At 44.6% G+C, this 19651-nt stretch overlaps 1 protein-coding gene across 1 annotated transcript in view; it reads left to right on the forward strand.

Annotated features, from left to right (window-relative positions):
- GUCY2D (guanylate cyclase 2D, retinal) overlaps positions 1–19651 on the forward strand; it is a 345795-nt gene that overhangs the window by 133435 nt on the left and 192709 nt on the right. The gene's annotated exons all lie outside the window — the stretch shown is intronic.

Consider the following 19651-nt stretch of genomic DNA (forward strand, 5'->3'; position numbering starts at 1 on the left):
TTCTTGTGGAGGATTTTGTGAGTGATGCATAGGGTTTTAAAGGAGATTCTTTCCTGGATTGGGAGCCAGTGTAACGAGTTAGGAGCGGGTTTTGCAGAGCATCGATGTTTTGTGGCAGTGAGCAGTCTGGCTTCTGCGTTCTGGACCAGTTGGAGAAAATTGATAACCGATTTTGGAGCGCCCAGGTATAGGGCGTTTCCATAGTCCAGCCTTGATATGATGAGGCCCTGAATAAAAAGTTTTCCGGACGGAGAGGGTTTGAGGGGGAGAATCTTGCGTGCAGTGCGCAAGAGCCCAAAGCAGATTCCAGCGGTTTTCCTAGCTTGTGTCTTGAAATTGAGGTCCTGGTCGAGCCAGACACCTAGGCTCTTTATTTCCTGTTTTGGGGTGGGGGTTGTTCCCATACAGGGTGGCCACAGGAGCTTGGTGGGGAGTTTGGATGGATTGCCCAGCAGTAAGACCTCTGATTTCTCCCCATTAAGTTTGAAGAGAGATTCACTCATCCATTTTGAGATGTTAATGAGGCATGCGGATAGGTTTTCCTGGCATTGGGCAGACTGATTTAAAGAGACAACAAGTTGGGTGTCGTCGGCATACATAACTACCTTTATGCCAAAAGGTAACACAATTTCCTCCAGAGGTGACATGTAAACATTAAAAAGTGTGGGGCTCAGGCAGGAGCCCTGAGGAACCCCACTCTGAAGGGGGAGGGCTCTGGGAGGGCCCACGCATGCAACTTGGGCTACATCTTGGACTCCTCCCTCTCAATTACCAGACAAGTCAACGCCGTTTCATCATCATGCTTCAACACCCTGCGTATGCTCCGTAAGATCTTCCGATGGATCCCCACCGAAACCAGGAAGACGGTTACCCAGGCACTCGTCACCAGCCGACTGGACTACGGAAACACCCTCTACGCCGGAACCACAGCCAAACTTCAGAAAAGACTCCAGCGCATCCAGAACGCCTCCGCACGACTCGTCGTGGACGTCCCCCGACACAACCACATCTCCGGGCACCTGAGAGACCTGCACTGGCTCCCCGTCAGCAAGAGGATCAAGTTCAGGCTCCTCACCCACGCACACAAGGCCCTCCACGACCTGGGCCCCAAGTACCTCAACAACCGCCTGACCTTCTACGCACCCACCCGCCAGCTACGATCGACCAGCCTCGCCCTCGCCGCCGTACCACGCATCCGCAAATCCACCGCCGGGGGAAGATCCTTCTCCTACCTGGCGGCCAAGACATGGAACTCCCTCCCCATCCACCTTCGACTGACCCAGGATCACCTTTCATTCAGGAAGCTCCTCAAGACCTGGCTCTTCGAGCAGTAGCGGACCCCTCCCCCCAGCGCCTTGAGACCCTTACGGGTGAGTAGCGCGCTATACAAATGTACATGATTGATTGATTGATTGGAACGGACGTGACCATTAGTGACCTCAAAGGTTCTGTGCTCTAAAAAGGATTTGAGCCAGGCCAGGGCAAGGCCAGTGACTCCAGCCCTACTTAGCCGGTGGACAAGAATGGCATGGTCCACCGTGTCAAATGCGGCGCTCAGGTCCAGGAGGATCACTGCTGCTTATCCCCCTGCGTCTAAGATGGATCTCGCTTCTTCGACCACTGCTATGAGGGCGGTATCAGTGCCCTGCCCTGGTCTAAATCCTTTATGGGAGACCCTAAGCTCTGCTTGGGGGCTCAGTATAAATTTGGCACTTGAATGGGATTAGACAGTGGTCTGACAAGGGGGTGGGGAGGGGCTCATCTATGTCTAGTTACGGGATGGTTGAAAAGACAGGATCGAGGAGATGGCCTTTAGCATGGGTGGGCCGATGACTTTTCAGGTGAAGGTGGTAGGAGGCAAGATCTAGCATTAGGTCTCCAGCCACTTTGTCTGCTGTGTCATCAAAATGGATGTTTAGATCTCCGAATATTGTAAAATTGGGGGATGCACAGGCGTAGGGGATGCTGGTTTCCAACAAGGAGCTACAGAACTGGCCTTGTGCTCCTGGGGGGGCGATAAATGAGGAAGCCCGAGAAGGATTGTAACGGGGAGAGTTGAATAGAAAAGTGTATGTTTTCGCAGTCCTGAACAGGGCTGCCTAGGAAACGGCAGGACAGGTGGTTTTTGTAAATGACCGCAATTCCCCCTCCTATTCCAGAGGGTCTGTCGTGGCGATGAATTAGGTAGCCTGGCGGAAGGGCTTTGACTATGTCTGGCTCCGATGCTGACGATAGCCAGGTTTCTGTCAGAAACAGGGCCTCTAGCTCTGAACTTTGGAGGAGCAGATTTATTTCTGTACAGTGTTTAGGTAGGGACCTACAGTTGAGTAGGGCCATCTTAATCCACTGTTTTTTTAGTGTAGTGGGTGGTACTAGGGTATAGATAGAGCGCGCAGGTCACCCAACTATAATTTTACCATATACACATTGGGCCCATAAATTCAATTCACCATATTTATTAATCGGGTAACCTTACACTCTACTACCAGTAACCCAGTTCCTTCCTATTTATTTCCAATGTACCCGACTTACCAATCCACTGTTACGGGTATCTATGGTCACAATGGATCAGGGAGCTAGCTGTAAAAGAAAGGCAGACACAAAATACAATTACCATTTACTATGTTTGCACTCATATGATAACCAGAGACACGGGAAGTTTTCAAAAGTCTTTATCTAATCTTCATTAAGGTCAGACAGTAGAATGTTTACAGCAATTAAACTATCAATAACGAGGAGCGTGAATATCGTGTAGCTATGCAGAAAATAAAGTATGCCACCATTTAGATTTCTAAAGGAAAGGTAAGAACAGGGAACATACTAATAAGAACTTTCAGAAATTAGACTTGATACGGAGTGCCTAAAGGATGGGAAAAATAAGGAACATACTAGAATCTCACAGTTGAGTATTACCCCTTGCAGGTGGGTAAAGAAAAAGAACTTTAATTTGTACTATGATGATTTTGAAATACCATGTAGCTATAGGAAAGGTAAAACTGGAACATGCTAATATTCAGAGTAATTACTTTTTAATTCAGTAAAGAGTGGGAAAAGAGAAGGAACATCTATTTATTCAGAGACGGTATTTATTTACCTATAAGGTAGGGGAAAACTGGAACAAGCTAATGAAAGCACTTTCACGATTTCAGTAAATTATAAAAGGGTAGGGTAAGAACAAGGAACGTAGGCAATTTATGATTTAGTAAAAGTTCAATCAAAGATAAGGATTAGAGGATGCAAGTGTGTTTCCCTAACAGCTTTATATTTACCTAGCACGGTGTGGAGACCAACCCTGGCCACGGGTCAGTTAAGGACAGTAGGAACCCCAAGGAAAGACAGTCGCCAGTAGGCCACTAGGTGCAGAATGGATACCCAGGTCAGGACAGGAGAGCCAGATTAGGATCAGGATAGGACCATCAAGGTAAGACCAGCACCCGCAGTTCCGTAGCAACGCCTGCGCTACACCTTCTCTGCAGCTATCTGTCAGAACCCCGATTGGGTTATCGAATTCCCCAGCAAAGTGCTCCGCCAGCGCTTAAGGTTTCCAAAACCCCGATTGGGTCTCTGGAAATTACGGACAGAGTGCTCCGCAGCACCTCTGTTTCTCGATAAGCTATTGAGTGCGTTGGGTCAGTGACAGGTCAGCTATTCGGACAAGTCGGACAATTTCTCTAGCTAAATCTAGGCTAGATATACTGTTTTCGGGTCAATGTACCACCCTCAAATGTTGCAAGTGTAAGAATCCCCAATTTCAATTGGTCCAAAGAAAAAACAGGTCAGCACACCAACTAGGATTTGACTTTCTCAAGCCTATAATTGACATTTTTGGGACCTCCCATCGAATTTGGGGTTCCCATGACATGTGCTTTTCACCTAACAATGACCAATACAAATTTCATATACAATTGTTTCAAATGTAGTACAGTTCAGCTTCGTCTTGCTGGGTTACAGGTCGGTTCCCAGGAGCATCTTGGCTGTGGCAGCCAGCTGGCTGGGTTCCACTGGTACAAGGTTTTCTTCCCTCTGCCAGGGTGACATGCGCAGTAGGGACTTCTAAGATGGAGTAGTTAGCACCTCCCAGGCCCAAAAGATTCGATACATAAAAAGTAAAGGAAAACAAATTAGAATACAGAAATAACCGATAACACTGTATACCAGGAATCCCTATATGACTCCCATTACTTTATAATAACTATAGCATTAGGATTAGTGCAAAGACAAACAGCATAGCAAAAGCTGCAGTGCAAGCATCGGCATGTGAGAACATAAAGCAGCCATCTTATTGCCAATGCGCAAGTGCGAAAAGTTCCCACCAGAACTGCGGGTACGTCACGTCACATGGGTATGACCGACGCATGCGCAGAAGAAATTCCCGCATAGCAGCAGCCATTTTAGTGGTAAGCGTTTTAGGATGAGTAAACACATAAGCAAGCGTCACTGGGACACCCCGTGTAATGTAAAAAGTCCAATATTAGTAACACAAACAGGTTGATTATACTTATTAACATTATCTGAGGTTCTTGATATAAGCAAATCGCTTTACGTGCGAATCCTTGCTCCATCAATCCCCTCTTTGATGATATTTTATATCATCACAAATTCACAGAACCAGATGCCAATTTTTCAAATTTTTCCCAGTTCAATCTCGTCAAACATTCGGTTCAGTTTTTTTTTAGTCTCTTTATTAGGGTGAGAATTTTTCACCCTTTTATAAATCTGATTATTTAGTCCTTCTAATTCAAGTTCATCCACATTTCGTTTCACTCCTCTCTTGTTCACAGTGTATTTCTTTTGGTGTTTTCGACATTTACAGCAGATTATGATTATAGACACTACTAAACTTATTCCCGTAATTGGCATCAGTACTTTACTCAAAAGACTTTTACCTAAGTTAGAAAACCAAGGACCTACGACGGAGAGACCATCAGTAAGTCTCTTCCAGGCACTATCACCCTCAGGTGGTTTGAGCTCCTTTGCCAAATTAGTAATGTTCCTCACATACCCTTTGATTTCAACACTTTTGTCAGGTATGTATGTGCAACAATGTTGCGCTTTCAACTTTCTGCAGACTCCGCCCTCTTTTGCCAATAGAGTGTCAAGAGCAAGTCGATTTTGTAAAACCATAGATCTGATCGCAACCACTTTGGTATTGACCATCAGGAAACCTCCAGCAGTGTCAGTGCATAACCGATCCACAACTGTTGACAATTTACAAATTCTGTGTGTATTCAGAACCACTCCCACTGTAGGTATCAGTGCACTAAAAATATCTCCTACTATTTCACCAGCACTTTCTCGCTTAGTACGCCCTAATTTATTAGTTTTTACAGTGCTTCCAGTGATTTTCCCCACATGGTATATCTTCGGGAAAACAATACCAAAGTAACAGCTCCCGTACCAATGGTCGGGCAATTTGAAATAGCCTTATTCCCACATATAAAATAAATTCCTGGAAACACAGGCTCTGACCCATCTTTGAAACCCCAACCCCCAATTACCTTGTAATTATGTTCGCATTCACTGGAACCAATGAAAATGTTGTTATAATAACTAGTCATTTCTCTATGAAGACAAAGTTTCCCTTTCTTTTCCAAATCCAGCAACATTGCAGCGCTAGCTCCACCATTTGAGGTGCTCCCTATACTCTCTGCCCATTTAGGAACTTTCTGGTTCTTGTCTTTGGCTTTCTTTTGGAAACTTTCTCTTCTCTTTTCTACCATATCCAGAAATTCTTTCTCCTTTTCATGTAAAGACCAAGTCAAGTTATTTTTGTGTGCGTCATCTATATTTATTTTTCCTACAGTTAGAAAATAATCACTCATGTATTTAGCTACGTCTCTAGTTGTATGTACAGGGTTCAGGTTTCTTCGAACAGGAAGTTCAGCAAATGTCACGTCAAGGTTTGAGTAATAATACTGTAAAGGTCCTCTTTTATAAAATAAACTGGTTAGTATACTACAGGAAATTCCATAGGTTAAGGGCAGGTTAAGGGTTAAGTCACACCTTCAGCCACAGAAGTAGGTAGCTTCATGCAGACATAACAGTCGTCTATTTCCATAGTTTCTACATAATGTACTAACAGGTTTGCGAAAACATTTAAATGAGTCTTGTTCTTTATTTTGTTAAAGTGTAATCCTTCCTCATCTGGTACTTCTAAATCTATGCTTGTTTGTTTCAGGCTAAGCGGTTTGTCTAGTACGTCTACTCTTTGTGGTGTATTTCTTGTGTGTGATTCTACAGTATCGTCTGGTAGGTTATTATTTGGGGACAGACTCGGGTTTTTACTCATCATAGAAGGAATAGTTATAGTTAGTCCTATCCAAAGTATCAATACTATTGCTACACTACATAAACATACTTGGCAGCATGTTTTACAACAACTTCGTCTCGGTCTCCCATTCACAGAAGAATCAGACATTTTGGCTCAAAAGAAGCTTCAACCCCTCTTTGTAACTCTGCACGGCTTGCTCACTCGAGCAACTTCTCAGGTTGGTTCTGCTTCTTCTTCGGTCTGTTCAGCAATCAATTCTTCATCACTGTCGTCACTTATTTCCAGATTCTCAAATTCCTCCAATACAAAGTAAGTCCACTCAGGACTCGGGTATTTGCTATTTAGCTTTTTGATACAAGCCCTTCTTCTCTTAGGTTTCACTACAGTTTGGTCAGTCTGACTTGAGACCTCATTTATCTGTTCAGGCTCTTCACTTATCGTCTTTAGACGCAATCTCAGTCTTTTCACAAATCTAGGTACTGAGTCACCTTTTCTGAGTCTTTTAACTGGCACTGTGTCTTGGTCTTCTTCAAACACTCTTTTGTTTTCGTTTAGTTGTGGCACATTGGGATAAAGTTTGTCCTCTGTATTATTACCTAACTGACTAGGTCCAGGTCTTTCGTTCGTTTCTTCTGCCTGGTCCCTAAACTGGCCTTGTTCAGGTGTATGCTGATTTTGGCTTTGTTCTGTTTCGATCTCTTCTTCCTGAACACAATTTTCTAGTCCTATCTGTTCCTGTTCAAGCTCTTCGAACTCTTGATTTTCTTCCGCTTGAACCTCCGCCCTAATCTCTATCTGTCCCTCTTCTGGTGCAGGTGTTCTGGGTGGAGTGTCAATTACCTGCTCTCTCCCTATCTGGTCCTCCTCAGAATCACATTTTTTTATTTTTATTTTTTTTATATATATTTTTTTTTATTTAACAGAAAGACAAGAGTAGGCAATACAAACATCAGGTGTTTCGCGATGAAAGACAGAATAAGGGCCAGGCGGGGGAAATAAACAAACAATAATCACTGTAGGAAGTAAAGGGCCCAGCACGGGTACATAGAACGGAAGCAGGAAATAAGCAATCTGTGAATCAAGCAAAGCGATCCCACCCACACGACCCATCCATAATGACACAGGATAAATAAGTCAGCAAAAACACCCGGACAATAGAGGATCCGTGAAAGATATACAGCCCATCTCTCGTAAAAGGAAAAGGGAAAAGAAAAGGGGCCATAGAACATAAAAAGGGCAAAATAAAAAACCCCACCCCGAACCCCCCACCCTGCACCCCTGCAATGGCTACGGCCTAACCCCGCTAGCAGCGTGCCTGTCGCCCCAGAACTACCCCAAAGGAAGGGGAAAGAAAAGCGGAGGAGGAGAAAGCAAACATACTCCCGGTCTCCCGCACCCCCCGCCAACAGCGACCACCCGGATACATGTTAAAATCAGTATTCAGCAAGTATACAAACCGGTAAAGGAAGGATAAACAACAGCCACCCAATTCCCAGCACGTTACAGATACAACCCCAGAATCACGAAAAGCTCTTATATCGGAACCCAGCGATGAAGTTCAGCCCTGGCCAGTACGGTCCGTCAGAAGAGTCTTTGCCATTCGAGCCGCCATTTTGTTGGAAAAAGCAAAGCGTCCACAAAAGTTCTGTTCAGCACAAGAGGATCGAAGACAGGATAAAAGTTCACGGCTTGAGCTAGGAAAGGTGTCCAAAGACAGCGAATATCCAAAACCATCAACAAGGAACTCGTAGCCACATGGAAGACCGTCTGTAGATGTGTTAGGTGGCAGCAGGGTCAGGCCAAAGACGCTAGCGATAAGCACGGGCTGGCTAGCCGGTAATAGGGGACCGTCAGGAGTCATAAATTCCGGGGTACGCACAGGGACCTCGACCTCTGAGACACAATGCACCGCTGGTACCATCTTCAGCTGGAAACCAAACGAGGCGTCGTCCTCAGCCTCCAGGATACCGTCCACTTTCACCATCAGTGTCCGGAACACAGCGGCTGTGTGCGAGCGGAGCGCCCCAATGGCGGCCACAACGGCCCGTAGAGATGGCGCGCCCTCCGTCCGCTCCATCCCCTCTCAGTAGGAGACAGAGCCGGACTCGAACCCCGGAGGCCGGCTGCTCCGGAGTCACGGGCCACGCAAATCCGATCACAAGTAACGGGCGCTCCTCGTCGTGCAGAACACACCGGTGCCGCCAGAGAGGACCCCAGCCCGTCGACCCCGAGGGGGCAACAAGGTCTCCGGGCACTGGGCCCCCACCACGGCAGTCGGCGTGATACGATGGCGTGTCCCGGGCGTGGGTCGTTCAAAGGATCGACAGGAAAATCAACAATTCAGGCACTCTTCGGGAGACCGGGCTCAGTCCAGGTCTCACGGCCGATGTTGTTCAACTCTGACTCGGGTAGTCCAAAAATCGAGGCCCCGGCTTCCACACGGTGGTAGGCCGAGAAATGGAACACGGCGTATCTTCGTCAGCCGATAAGATAGAAATCTCGGGATTGTATCCTTGGAAGCTGTAGACCTTCATAAACAAGAAAATCAGGGGTAAGGTCAGGATGAAAGACAGGATAAGCGAGCTGCTGGCGGAGGTCGGTGGAGCCGGGAGCTTATGCAGCCATCTTGGTTCGTAGCGTAGCTCCTCCTCCCCTCAGAATCAGATTTAACGTGGATTTCGATGATCTGAGTAGCTTCTTTTTCACCTGTCTCGTCCTCACTATCCCACTGTCTATCTAAATAGGTATGTCTCCTGGTTCGTATAGGGTCGATTGTCAGATCGATTATTGGGACCCAATCTTCTTGACTGGAGCTCGGTTGTTCTTCTTCAGCTACTTCAGGACCGATATCTTAGGATCCTTCAGCTGCGCAACCTTCAGCCTCAGTTTCGTCAGGTTCAGTCACTTTCCTCGTGTGGTTGGCATGGATCCAGCGAGGTACTCCTGCACACTTCACAGCTGTGGTGGTTACCAGTATCACCTGTCGTGGCTTTCCCCACCTTGGTTCAAGGCAACTTTTCCGAGTGTGCTTCTTTATTACGACCCAGTCACCTGGATTCAGGTCATGTGCTGGAGTCGTCGGCCTGGCGACGGCGTCTCCCCCAACCTGGTGAGAGATAGAACGCACTTGGTCAGCCAGCTCTTTACAGTATTCCAGTACCAAATCATCAGATATGCTTATTATTTTGTATCCTGGTACCCATGCTTGCCGCATTGCTCTTCCCATCAGGATCTCGTGGGGACTCAAGCCCGTGTTCCGATCAGGAATACTTCTGAGTCCCATCAACACGAGAGGCAGAGCATCTGGCCATTCCAATTGAGTGTATTCACACATCTTTCCCAATCTTGCTTTGATTGTGCCATTCAGTTGTTCTACCACTCCAGAAGCCTCTGGGCGATATGCACAGTGCAGTTTTTGCGTGATTTTGAATGCTTCACAGATTTGTTTTATTATTTCATTCTGGAAATGACTTCCTCTGTCAGATTCGATTGTGACTGGGAATCCGTACCTAGGTATTAGTTCTCTAAGTAATAATTTGGCTACTGTGATGCTGTCATTTCTACGGGCAGGGAAAGCTTCCACCCATTTTGAAAACAGGCAGACAATGACAAGCAGATATTTCATTCCTCGACAAGGGGGCAACTGAATGAAGTCAAGTTAGAGTCTAATAAAAGGGCCCTCTGCCTTTCCAATTTTTCCTGGTAACACTACTGTTTTCTTCCCAGGGTTAAATTGTTGACAAATCAAACACCTCTGGCAGAGTGCTTCTGCAACGTTTCTGAACTTCGAATTGAACCATGTCTAGCGGAACATGCGAATCATCACATCTCTGCCTATATGTGTGTCTCCATGTATTAACCTAGCCATAGGAGCAAGCATACAGTCTGGCAACACAGGCATATCATCAAGGTAAACAATGGGTATACAGCCTTTACAACGAAACTTTTACAACGAACTACCATTACAACGCAACTTTTACAACGCAAACCATTACAACGCATAGCGCTGGGGGGCGCTCTAGGATAGGGAATAGGTTTAATGTACTATCCAACACCTTCCCTACTATCCACGGGGACTGGAGTTGGAATAGTAAATTAAACTATTCACCATCCAGCGCCCAAAAACATTATGCGTTGTAATGGTATGCGTTGTAAAACTTGCGATGTAAAGGTAGGCGTTGTAAAAGTATGCGTTGTAACGTCATACATCCAAACAATGACACCATCTTCACTTCTCCTTCGACAACCAAAGTTTCTCCATCTTTGTTTTTCCTGTGGCTCTGCTGCTTCCTGTAAGTCTCTCACTTCCTCCCATGTATTCACTCCCTCTAGCATCATAAGTTGGTAGCTGTTTCCGTTTCCCCCAACCTTTATATTGATTGAAATTCGGTATCTTGCACAATGTTGGGCTAATTGGTCAGCATACCCATTACCTGCTGTCACTTTGTCATCGCCAGATTTGTGAGCAGCACACTTGACCACAGCCAATCCTTTTGGTAATTGGATTGATTCCAGTATATCCTGCACATATTTTCCATTTCTGATAGGGGTGCCTGAAGAAGTCAGGAACTCCCTTTGCATCCACAGCTGGCCAAAGTCATGCACAACCCCATAACCATATTGGCTATCAGTATATATGGTTATTTTCAAGTTCCTCCCAAATTTACAGGCTTTTGTCAATGCAACCAATTCAGCTACTTGTGCAGACTTGACTCCATGTAAATAGGATGCTACCACTGGACCTCCTAGAGTGCACACAGAGTAGGCAGCGCTTAGGCCACCTTCCTCATGTCTCATGCATGAGCCGTCTACAAACAGCTCATAATCTTCACTAATCAGAGGGTTCTCTTTTATGTCTGGGCGTGGTTTTGTACTGAACTCAGTCAAATCAATGCAGTCATGTTCAATTTCCTCCCTTGCTTCTGCTGCGAATGAGCTAGGTAGTAAGGTAGCTGGATTCAGAATATTACATCTAGAAATAGTTACATTTCCTGCACCTACAAGGATTCTCTCATACTTAGTCAGCCGACTAGGAGTGAGATACTGAGTCTTTGTTCTTGTCAGTAAAATTACAACAGAATGTGGAACATACACAGTTACCGGATGTCCCATAACAATGGACTCACTCTGTTCAAGACTCGTGCAAGTTGCAGCTACAGCTTTCAAACATCCAGGTAATCCAGCTGCTACTGGGTCCAATGTGGAAGAAAAGTATGCCACTGGACGTCTGGTCAAACCATGAATTTGGGTCAGGACTGCAATTGCACAATTGTCTTGTGTGTCACAGAACAGTGCAAAAGCCTTTGAATAGTCAGGCATTCCCAATGCAGGAGCAGTACAAAGACATTCTCGCAATTTTACAAAAGCAGTCATGCTTTCGTCATCCCGTTCCACAGGATCTTTTGCTCCCTTCTTTGTCATTTTTATCAATGGTCTTGCTAGGACTGCAAATCCCACAATCTACTGCCTACAGTACCCTACAACTCCAAGGAACATTCTGATTTCCTTCTGGGTATTTGGCAATTCCATGTTTCGAATTATCCTGATTCTTTCGGTGGTGACTTTCCTAATACCTCTCTCTATCTGGTGCCCCAGATATTTTACTGATGTGGTACAGAATTGCAGCTTTTCTGATGACCCTTTATGTCCACCTTCACCTAAATGGTTCAGCAAGGCAATGGTGTCAGTAACACAGTCGTTTCTACTCTTAGACGCAACCAAGAGTTCGTCTATGTATTGCACTAGAACTGATTTTCTGGGCAATCTTAGGGTTTCAAGGCACTTTTTCAGAATCTGATAAAAAATTGAGGGGCTTTCTGTGTACCCCTGAGGGACGCGATTCCAGACGTAGACGTGACTGTCGAACTCAAATGAGAAAAGAAATTTGCTGTCTGGATGTAATGGAATTGAAAAGAATGCGTGACATAGGTCAATGACGGTAAACCATCCAGCATTCCATGGAATTTGGTATAGAATCACTGCAGGGTTTGGCACAACAGGACAACAAGGAACCACAATTTTGTTAACCTTGCGCAGATCCTGTACTACCCTGTACTTACCACTAGGTTTCTTTAAGCCAATTATCGGTGAGTTACAAGGACTGCTCAATACTTCTTGCAAAATTCCTGCTTCTAGCAATCTTTTTATTTCAATAGCAACTCCTGCTTTTACTTCTGCACTCATTTTGTACTGTTTAGTATTTGGGTAGACTGCATCTCCCTTTATGCCTATTTTAATTGGGTCAACATTTGCCATTAATCCTACATCTTTTCCAGTAAAATCCCATACTTCTGGTTTCACTGTCTCTTGGAGTTCTTCAGGTAAGTCTTGTATTGTCAGTCTTTTAATTTCCAAGTCGGGTCTTGCTAACATTAATTTGTATATTCCGTCTTCGTCTGGGGTCTGAATTTCGACGTTATTTGGTGTGCAAAAGATAGTACAGTTCATTTTACACAACAAATCTCATCCTAGCAGGTTTACGGGACTGGAATCACAAACAACAAATCTATGCATCTCTTTAAAATTCCCAATTTTAATCTCCATGGGTTCTGTAACTGGGGTACTAATTAGCTGATTAGAAACACCCACTACTTGGATCGCTTCTCCCGAGAGGGGTAGGTTTGGAACGTCTCCTGTTCTCACAGTAGAACAGGTAGCACCAGTGTCCAACAGAAAGGTGACATCATTTCCTTCAACCTTTCCTTCAATGTATGGCCTTGACTGGTCCACCGGTAAGGAGGCGCCAAGCACGAACTCCTCGTCCTCCCCCTCAGGCACCGTCAGTAGGTGTCATCACAGAGAAATATGTCATTTAACAGAAATTGTGAAGTTGCTGCATTTCTATCCTCCCTTCCTTCCCACACTTCGGTGTCTTCACCCTGTTGTGCTTTGCTCCTATAATTTGGCCTAGGTGCACGAGGCAACTGATTCATTTCTACCTGCTGCTGGGTCTTTCGTGGTTTCTCATTCTGCATCTGTGGATTTAAATCATTAATTTGCAAATTACCATTTTGTACAGCCTTACACTCGTCTCTCCAGTGCCCTATCTGTCCGCACCCGTGACAGGGGAACTTCTTTTTGGCCTCCTCTCGGGTCATCTGTACTCTGGGCTTTCCCCCACCTCCGGGGCCTTGATTCTGATTACTAGTTAATTTATTTAGCTGCTGTTCCTGGTGTTCTGCTAATTTCACCTGTGCCCACATGACCTTTTCCTTTAACTCGTTCCGTTTATCTGCCAATTCATCCTCGCAATACTTAGCATACTTCAGGACCTCATCAATTGGTTTAGACTGCCAGCAGATTTTATTGTCTTTTATCCACTGCGAAATCTCAGGCCTTAATCTTAGCACAAATCGATAAATGAAGTGGGTCATGTCTTTCATCTCAATGTTATCCAGTCCACTGTACGTTTTGAACACTTGTAATAGTCGTTCATAATAGGAATGCACAGTTTCATCTCGATTCTGGGTAGTTCTGTCTATTCGGGTCCAACCAGTTTCCTTTGCAGGCACCTTTCCTTTTAGATGCAATATTACCTGATTGTATTTTTTTATTACATCTGCTGAAGGGGCCCCTGTCTTTGGGTCTCTTGGGAACTCATCACTAGGCCAATCAACAGCAATTTTACATTCTGACCATAGATCTACAGGAACTACAATGTCAAAGAACCCATCTAGATCTTTCAGGAGGCATTTCTGAACTTTCACAAATCTCTCGACCTGTCTGTACCAATCTACAGGTTTTTCTCGTAATTTTGGGAAGTCATTTGTAAAGGACACAATATCTTGTCTGGACCATGGAACATGTACATATCCTCCACCTGGCACTTCTCGCATAGGATATAATTTTTCTGCCTTGTCTGCTTCTTTTAAGACATACTCAGAAGCCATTTGTTTTGATCTAATTTCCTCTTTTTTCTTTGCCCACCTGGCTTTCCATTTTTCTAATTCTCCTCATTTTTGTAACAGGTTTAACAATTCTCTGATCTGTACCTTTTTCCCTGACACATTCATGTTTTCCAAATCTTTGTCTGAGAACTCTGCTCTGTAGGGTTTTTGCAACACTTTAGATTTACCAATATCTATTCCCATACTAGCCGCTGTGTCCATTAATTTCTCATGGAACACTCTGGTATTCCGGGTGATACTTTTGCAAATAAATAGCAATTCTTCCTCGGTCAGGGTGTTCAGTCTGTCTAAACCCACATTTCCAGCCATTAGTTCTTCCAATTCTATTCTTAGTCTGTAAATATCTAATGGTTTAGACTGAGGATTTTGTTTTTCTAATTCTCGACTTCATCTTTCAATTTCTTCAGGAGTCACTACCGTGGCACTTCTAGTACCCGTAGATTACTCAATCTGCACTTCTCTCGAAGTGAAAGGAGTGTTCTTTCTCTGTGTACCCCCTTCTGGTTCCCTTATCGGTAAATCCATCAAGGAAATCACAGATTCACATTCACTTGCCTGATCATCTACAATTAAGGGCTCTTTTCTCGGCTGTACTACAAATGGGGTAATAATTGGAGTCTTTGGACTTCCCTGATTATCCCCGTACAAAGGAACAACTGGTCCAATGGTTACTGGAATTGTCAGAGTTTCAGGACTGGTATTCAGTTGGGAGATTTTCTGAATTAATTCTGTTCTTTGTTTAACTAGAGCTTCTCGTTCTCTATCCTGCAGTACTTTTCCCATGGTTGTTTCGTGCACTATTTGCGGAGTTAGGGTGGGAGTATAATGCGGGGCAGTCGGATGTGTCAAACTTGGTCCTTCACCATAATTAGGTTTTAGGAATGGATTTCCCGTACTTAAGGGTCTCGACTCTTCCTCATAAGGAGGTCTTAGACAGGTGTCTCTCGCCCTTAGGGGTCTTGATCCCTCATTATAAGGGGGTGGATTCTTCATTAACAATTCCTCCAGATAATCATCATCTGAATCCCCACTGGTCATCAAATGCTTTGTTTTTTTCTGTCCTTTTCTCTCCCAGGGGCGCTTCTAGTGTTATTACAGGGTATAGTCCTTCCACCATCATATTCTGTCTCCATTCTTTCATTCGTTTCTCTCGGGTCTCTCTATTTACTATCGGATAAAATTTTGTTAACCCTTTGTCATTTCGGGGTCTGTCTCACTCAAAAGCTTCTATTTCCCATTCTTCTAAGGCCTCATATTGCGTTAGTCTGGGCCTGGGATGTAAATCATTCATTCGGGTCCTTAAATTGAACAAAATCCTGCCATTAAATGTACCTTCTAACGGAAATGCCAAAATTCCGTCATCTTTAGTATATTCCACCCAATTTTCCAACCATACACAAGCATGGTACCCTCTGTCAAACATCATAAATGATGCGGGAGTATTAGGTGATGGAATGATAACTCCTTCTCTAGTTTTGATAGGCTTGTCTTTCTTGAAATAATTCTTTACTTTGTTTACAAGAGTAATTTTCCTCTTGCTTCCATACATAATGCAATTTCTAGATGTTCTCCACTGATCCCTTACAAACCCTTGATATCTAGGATCCGGTCGGGACTCTGGATGTCTCGAATACCACATATACTTTTTCGCAAATTACTTTTTGTTTACAAAAATCACTTCCAATCCAAATGCGTCTTCTATTTTTCTGCAACCAACCAACTGCGCGATTTAAAATTAATTCGACCAATGGGTGTGCGGCGTTTCTCGTAAACGAGTTCCCACGCTCCTGTGCTCACCCCTCCTTTACAATTCCGTCTCAGCCACCCGCCCGCTGTCTCGACCAATACCAGCGCGGCACGGAGTGACGTCAGCGCAGCTCCGCAACTGACTCCCTCCTTCACAAGGTAACGGAAAACTCAATTTCTACCCTTTAAAGTGCAAGTGCTCTGTTTAATTTACAACGCAAACACATTCGCCACTGTACTCGAGTGTCTAGAAAGGAAAGATTTGTTTCACTGCAAGTAAACCTCTTCTATTTACTTCTGAATTACTGCGAGTAGAACCCTTCTGCCTACCCTTCACACAAGCATTAAAGAACCTGCTACTCCTTCGACTCATCCACCTTGGGATATATACTAAGCCAAAATTGTCACCAGTGAACCCCCTTGCTATCAATCAAGCTCAGATGAACCTGCTACTCCTTCCGTGTGACCCTTACTAGGTTATATTACAATAGAAGTTTTTGCCAGCGAACTCTTTGCTATCATTTATTCATACATTTATACAGAAAACCCCTAATTAGTGCTTCCAGTTCTGCCTAACCTGCACCAATTTTCCTTAGGTAAGTGACCTCACTGCGACGTGGATTCTCCTCACCACCCGCTATTCTGCCCCCGGGGATTCCAGACAAACATGTAACAATCACTAACGAGTGTATTAGTACATATATCAATATAACAGCAAGAAAAACAATTTAAAACATTTCATAATTTTCAAAGCAATAAACACTTTTACATTTGATCGATCAATACCTTTAGCAACAATAAAAACTTTCACAGTTTGCAGCAAATAACCTATCTACCTATCTTAACTTGTCCTACCTAACTTTAACTAGTCCCTAACCATTTCCTCTGCTACCAGAAAATTACTGATAGAGCGCGCAGGTCACCTGACTATAATTTTACCATATACACATTGGGCCCATGAATTCAATTCACCATATTTATTAATCGGGTAACCTTACACTCTACTACCAGTAACCCAGTTCCTTCCTATTTATTTCCAATGTACCCGACTTACCAATCCACTGTTACGGGTACCTATGATCACAATGGATCAGGGAACTAGCTGTAAAAGAAAGGCAGACACAAAATACAAATACCATTTACTATGTTTGCACTCATATAATAACCAGAGACACGGGAATTTTTCAAAAGTCTTTATCTAATCTTCATTAAGGTCAGAGAGTAGAACGTTTACAGCAATTAAACTATCAATAACCAGGAACGTGAATATCGTGTAGCTATGCAGAAAATAAAGTATGCCCACCATTTAGATTTCTAAAGGAAAGGTAAGAACAGGGAACATACTAATAAGAACTTTCAGAAATTAGACTTGATACGGAGTGCCTAAAGGATGGGAAAAATAAGGAACATACTAGAATCTCACAGTTGAGTATTACCCCTTGCAGGTTGGTAAAGAAAAAGAACTTTAATTTGTACTACCATGATTTTGAAATACCATGTAGCTATAGGAAAGGTAAAACTGGAACATGCTAATATTCAGAGTAATTACTTTTTAATTCAGTAAAGAGTGGGAAAAGAGAAGGAACATCTATTTATTCAGAGACAGTATTTATTTACCTATAAGGTAGGGGAAAAATGGAACAAGCTAATGAAAGCACTTTCACGATTTCAGTAAATTATAAAAGGGTAGGGTAAGAACAAGGAACGTAGGCAATTTATGATTTAGTAAAAGTTCAATCAAAGATAAGGATTAGAGGATGCAAGTGTGTTTCCCTAACAGCTTTATATTTACCTAGCACGGTGTGGAGACCAACCCTGGCCACGGGTCAGTTAAGGACAGTAGGAACCCCAAGGAAAGAGAGTCGCCAGTAGGCCACCAGGTGCAGAATGGATACCCAGGTCAGGACAGGAGAGCCAGATTAGGATCAGGACTGGACCACCAAGGTAAGACCAGCACCCGCAGTTCGGTAGCAACGCCTGCGCTACACCTTCTCTGCAGCTATCAGTCAGAACCCCGATTGGGTTATCGAATTCCCCAGCAAAGTGCTCCGCCAGCACTTAAGGTTTCCAAAACCCCGATTGGGTCTCTGGAAATTACGGACAGAGTGCTCCGCAGCACCTCTGTTTCTCGATCAGCTATTGAGTGTGTTGGGTCAGTGACAGGTCAGCTATTCGGACAAGTCGGACAATTTCTCTAGCTAAACCTAGGCTAGATATACTGTTTTCGGGTCAATGTACCACCCCTCAAATGTTGCAAGTGTAAGAATCCCCAATTTCAATTGGTCCAAAGAAAGCACAGGTCAGCACATCAACTAGGATTTGACGTTCTCAAGCCTATAATTTACATTTTTGGGACCTCCCATCGAATTTGGGGTTCCCATGACATGTGCTTTTCACCTAACAATGACCAATACAAATTTCATATACAATTGTTTCAAATGTAGTACAGTTCAGCTTCGTCTTGCTGGGTTACAGGTCGGTTCCCAGGAGCATCTTGGCTGTGGCAGCCAGCTGGCTGGGTTCCACTGGTACAAGGTTTTCTTCCCTCTGCCAGGGTGACATGCGCAGTAGGGACTTCTAAGATGGAGTAGTAAGCACCTCCCAGGCCCAAAAGAGTCGATACATAAAAAGTAAAGGAAAACAAATTAGAATACAGAAATAACCGATTACACTGTATACCAGGAATCCCTATATGACTCCCATTACTTTATAATAACTATAGCATTAGGATTAGTGCAAAGACAAACAGCATAGCAAAAGCTGCAGTGCAAGCTTCGGCATGTGAGAACATAAAGCAGCCATCTTATTGCCAATGCGCAAGTGCGAAAAGTTCCCACCAGAACTGCGAGTACGTCACGTCACATGGGTATGACCGACGCATGCGCAGAAGAAATTCCCGCATAGCAGCAGCCATTTTAGTGGTAAGCGTTTTAGGATGAGTAAACACATAAGCAAGCGTCACTGGGACACACCGTGTAATGTAGAAAGTGCAATATTAGTAACACAAACAGGTTGATTATACTTATTAACATTATTTGAGGTTCTTGATATAAGCAAATCGCTTTACGTGCGAATCCTTGCTCCATCAGGGGCAGTGGCGCAGTTCTTTTGTCGCATTTCCAAGGAAAGCGAATGAAGGCATGGTGCTGAGGTGGTTTCTCTGAGCTGGAGGAGGGTCTCTCGGGCGTACCTAACAGGGGCTGTAGGGGGTGGCATAGAGGATATCGGCCCCTGGCCCGATCTGGCGCGGACGGGCGCAGACGGGCTTGCCTTTGGCGCGCTGTCGGCACGCCCGCTGCGCTCATCCACTGCGCCTCCTGTATGGTGTAGCCATTTATGTGGCTGATTGGCGGGAGGGGCGAGCAACTAGTCTGCCGACCCACTCCTCAGCCAAGATGGTGGCCACCCACCTGTCAGCAGCACCTACTCGGCTGCGGCGGTGGAAAGGAGGCACGTGCAGGTAAGAGCAGGACAAGGCACAATAGAAGTAAACACAATTTCAATTTTAAAATTAAGGTTTCTGTTTTAAAAAATCGCGAGTGATGGCACCTCCCCGGCTTCCGCCTCAGGGATATGTCACAAGTGAGTCTGCGCGCAAAGTGCCCAGCGCGGCTTTTATATGGCTAATTGGCGGGAGGGGCGAGCAACTAGTCTGCCGACCCACTCCTCAGCCAAGAGGGCGGCCACCCACCTGTCAGCAGCACCTACTCGGCTGCGGTGGTGGAAA

Source organism: Lissotriton helveticus, chromosome 12 (genome assembly GCF_964261635.1).
Source record: "Lissotriton helveticus chromosome 12, aLisHel1.1, whole genome shotgun sequence".
Taxonomy (NCBI): Eukaryota; Metazoa; Chordata; class Amphibia; order Caudata; family Salamandridae; genus Lissotriton; species Lissotriton helveticus.